This window comes from Oratosquilla oratoria, chromosome 28, assembly GCF_046742065.1.
Source record: "Oratosquilla oratoria isolate Oo_2021 chromosome 28, ASM4674206v1, whole genome shotgun sequence".
NCBI classification, from domain to species: domain Eukaryota; kingdom Metazoa; phylum Arthropoda; class Malacostraca; order Stomatopoda; family Squillidae; genus Oratosquilla; species Oratosquilla oratoria.
Window position 1 is genome coordinate 7163120 of NC_134804.1, and position 5000 is coordinate 7168119.

The window sequence follows — 5000 nt, forward strand, 5'->3', positions numbered from 1 at the left end:
TTTTCAGATCCCACTTTCTTTATTTCCTTTGCACCAATTTTATATTGTCCTGATATACTTTTTTTTCTTCTAAATTCCATTATGCTACATTTCTTAATGTTAAAGTCCACTTCCCACTTCTATTCCCAAACCCTGTTCAGCTCTCTCTGCAGTGAGTCATAGTCCGTTCCAGTACTCACTTTCTTTAACAGTTTTGCGTCATCTGCAAAGAAGTTCATGTAACATTCCACACCCACATCCATGCCATCCACATAAATAGCAAATATTATTGGAGCCAATAATGACCCCTGTGGACCTCTTCCTAAATAGAACTCTTATCTCTGAGCACTACTCTCATTTTTCTTCCATGCAAAAAGTCCTCGATCCATTTCAGTAGTTTACCTGGTGTCCCTCCTATGGTCTCTAGTTTTATTAATAGTTTTTGTGTGGTATTTTGTCAAAAGCTTGTTGTAGATCTAAGAAAGCCCAATCAGCCCTTCTGTCCCTTTCCTATATTATATCTAATAGTCTTGAGTAGAAACAGATCAAGTTTGTGGCACATGGTCTTCTCTGTCTAAATCCAAATTGTCTCGGTTTTAGTATATTGTTCTCCTCCAGATGTTTTATCTATCCACTTCTTATGACTTTTCACAAATTTTGGCTACCGTGCTTGTAAGGGAAACAGGTCTGTAATTTTTGGGGTCTTCCTTATTTCCTCCTTTATAAATTGGTACGATATCGGCATTTTTCCAGTTTTCTGGTGTTTTTCCTTCTTTGAGTGAGCAGCTTATGATATCATATATTTTGTCTATTAGTACTTCTTTACATCTTTTTTAATATCCAGTTTGCAATTCCATCCTGGAGGTGCGATTTCCTGACATCAAGGTTTATTATTTACTCCATTATTTCTTTCCATGTTACTATTATTTCCCAAATGGGGGGGGGGGATCACTTCATCCCGATGTTGTATATATTTTCTAATGAAAACCGACTTCAAGTGTTTGTTCATGACTTCAGCCATTTCTGCATCTTCTGTGTACTCCATGTTCCCTTGTCGTAGTTTCACTATTTCCTGTTTGATTTTTAGTTTACCATTCACACATCTATAGAATAGTTTTAGCTGATCCTTACATTTTTCTATTATGTCTTTTTCATGTTTTCTTTTTTCTCCCCTGCGTATTTTTAGATATTCGTTCCTTTAGTTAACACATATTTGCCACTTTCTAGGACTTTTGTCTTTTCTCCATCTTCTCCAAGCTTTATCTCTTGTATCTTTAGCTTTGCTACACTTTCTGTTAAACCAGCACTTATTTTACACCTTTTCCTGTTTTTGCTTTGGGACATATTTATTTACTCCTTCTTTATAGATTTTCATAAGAATTATCAATTTTTCTTCCACTTGTGTTTCTTCATTGTAGAATTTATCCCAGCTCGCTTAAGAAAAAAATTCGTAAGTTTCTAAAAGTCTGTTTTACTATACATAAGTCTTTCTTTTCTGTATTTCTCATTTCTCTATATATTTCCTGTTTTAGCTCTAACCCAAGTAGTATGTGATCACTCTTCGTAATTGGTGCCTTGCATAATTTTTTTTCCACAATTTCAGGTTCTGACGTAAATAATATATCTAGTCTCGACGGTTCTTCATTATTTCTAAATCTAGTGTTTTCTATAGTCATGTCGAGTAATACATTTCCCCATTGATCCTCCCCACTTTACTGTCATCTCTTCCCAACAGATTTCTTTGTCGTTAAAACCTCCCATAAGTACCGCGTTACCTCTATCTTTCATCATCTCGCTTAAAGAAAGTCTCGTATTTTCTAACATTTTAGAATAATCTCTCTCCAAGACCCCGTTTTTGGGGGCACACAAATCACTGCACACCTTTTGCTTTTCATGTCACTATCTTCAACTCTTATTGTGATCATCTCCCCCCTGTTCTCTCCATATGTAACTTTCGTCACATTTCATTTTTTTTTTTTTTTTTTTTAGACAAGAACATGACTCCTCCACCCTGTTTTTCCTCTCAATTTCTAACCCATTGATTACCCATATCCAACACTGTTTGGTAATAGTGGACCTCTTAATTTTGTCTGCACAATTCCCATTATGTCTGTTTTTTCTTCTGATCGGTAGTCATCTAGTTTGTTTAATCCAGAGATTAATCCGTCTATATTGGTATCAGCGAGTTTTAATTTTCTACTCTCTCCATCTCATTCTCTGAACCTTTCGTTTCTTTTTCTTGACTATACAATTTTTTCAGTCTCATGTCTAACACTCTCCAATAGAACTGCGTTTTCTCTGTCTCCGTTCTTTTCTCTCTTTTTTAACCTTCGCTTCTTAATGTCTTATCTCTTTCTCTTTCCTCACCATTCATGTCTCTTTTTATCCATATACTTTTGTAGTGTTCACTTCTTGCTAATTTTCCTGTTTTTGCTAAAATTTCTTCCGCTGCCATTTGTGACCTTAATTTGATCTTTAGGGGTCAACTTGTTCCTTCTGCCTATTTACCCATATTGTGTACTTCTTCTATTTCCTTTTCTGTTTCTTGCTCTTCATCTTTTACTACTTTTAGAACTTTTCTTGCTAATTCTTTCTCTTTATCTCTCAGGGACCAATTTAGGTTCTGTTTTTTTCTCTAGACCATATACTACTATACATTTTTTTCTTTTGTCTTACTAGATTTTCTTTTTATTTAATTACCTTAACGACTTAATCCTCGGCATTCTTCTACATATGTTGATGAACTATTTCTTTAGAATTTACCCTATTTTTTTTTCTTTCTTCCATTCATTCCCGAGTTGTAAATCATCCTCACTTTTTTTTTTTTTTTTGTCATTTCCTTTATTTGCTCATTTACTTCTTTCTTTATGGTAACACTATTAGTGTTATAATCATTTTTCAACCTCTCATTTTTACGTTTCAAATCGGCCAGTTCTTTTTTTTTAATGCATTTACCTCTTCATTTACTTCAGTATTCACTCTTTTTAAGTCATTCACTTCTTTATTTATTTCTTGAATCGACCTCCATTGATTGTTAGTCTTTTGCATCCATGATTACCTCATAAGTCTCATCTCCCTGTCTATATCTAAAATTGTACTAAAAAAGTAATTTTCGTAACTACTGAATCTAGAAAAATATTCCTCATCGCTACTATCTAAAACACCCAGAGGTGATCTGAAGCTCATATTTACAATATGCTTCGCTCTTGTACCGATAGATGGGTCTGGGTATGTGTTTACGTTCGATGCTCCTCAGCCATGGGGCTTCTCTGGTCTGTTATCATTATCTTTCATTTTACTTCAATACTCACTATATGCGCTGTTATTGAACCATCTCGGGTATCCACGAGCACTCCTTTTCCTAGGCTGTCCTGGTAATATGACAATGTTGAGACGTTCCACTTTTAATGTGTTTCTCCGGAGCTCAAATATTGCATGTTGTTAGTCTGGAGGTTCGCTTGTGTCTGTGTATTTACCTAGTTGTGCCTAGTTGTATTATGCAGAAAGGGAGCTGTGTGTGTGTGGGTGTGTGTGTGTGTGTGTGTGTGTGTGTGTGTGTGTGTGTGTGTGTGTGTGTGTGTGTGTGTGTGTGTGTGTGTGTGTGTCTGTGTGTGTGTGTGTGTGTGTGTGTGTGTGTGTGTGTGTGTGTGTGTGAGTGTGTGTGTTTGTGTGTGTGTGTGTGTGTGCGTGTGTGTGTGTGTGTGTGTGTGTGTGTGTGTGTGTGCGCGCGCGTGTGTGATTCACTATGGTCTTTTGGATCACGTGGTGGAATTGTGATCGACAGCTATATCCCTCCCGGAAGAGAGCTCAGAGCTCGTATGACCGATCTGTGGGTAATGCTGTGACCTTACGCGCGCACACACACAATTCCCCACCCACGAGAGTTGGAGTAACGACTCAAAGCGCAGCAATGCTGAAATTATTTCAGCCCTGGGCAGGATTCGAACCCGGACCGCCATAGTGACAGTCGGGGACTCTATCAACCACGCCACCGAGTTTTGTGTGTGTGTGTGTGTGTGTGTGTGTGTGTGTGTGTGTGTGTGTGTGTGTGTGTGTGTGTGTAGCTGTCTTTATGTGAGTCTGCCTGTATATGCCAATATGTATACGTGTTGGAATTAGCAATGATGAATGAAATATTGAGTAAATAACTTAATGGTTTGAATTTGATAGCTCTACTTTTTTTCGAAAGCTCCTGAAGCTCATAGGGGTGGAAATATTTGTTTTGTTGTTAATGTTAAATGACGCAAGACGTCTTAGTTAATGTAGACTATCAATGGCGGTACTTTGGCCAATCCCTTGGCACATATAGTAAATGACAACCCTTCTCCTACCCACTGGCGTCCCATGCGTCCTCCATGATAGACAACCCGAATTGAAACTGATTGAAACCAGCTGCGATCGATTGATAGACTGACAGCTGGATTGACGTCGCAAGGATAAATGACGAAAGGTTGGAAATGTTGAAAGAACGCTTTACGACATTTAGGTTGACATTTGATCAAGAAAAGAAATTACAATGCATGATAGTCTGCAGAAGTTTCGCTATGAACATGTTTCAACATGAAGAAGGTAATCAATATACCATGCCGTCATTATCGTTTGACCATATAAAAGCACTTCGGCTGTCCAGCTGACGGTGGTTACATCTAGGGTTCTTTAGCCCACCCGTACCCATATTATATGAAAAGATATACTATTTGTGAAGTAAGACATTTTCTAATTTCAAGTGGAAAGACCTTGTCTAAAGTCAACTAACCTGACGTTTATATCAACGTCAGTTGATAAACATTAAATACATTTATAAGACAAACAAGATTTTGTTTTGAAAAGTTATATGTAAACGTGCTTCTTTATACACACACATGGTGAATCACACAACGCGCTCGACAGCTGATTTAGCGAACCGAGTTCAAATTTCTCCCAGGGCTGAAAATTTCAGCATCGCTTCTCTGCGAGAAGGAAATACAACTATGGTGTACAAGGAGTTGGGTGTGTGCGTGCGCGCGTGTGTGTATGTTTAT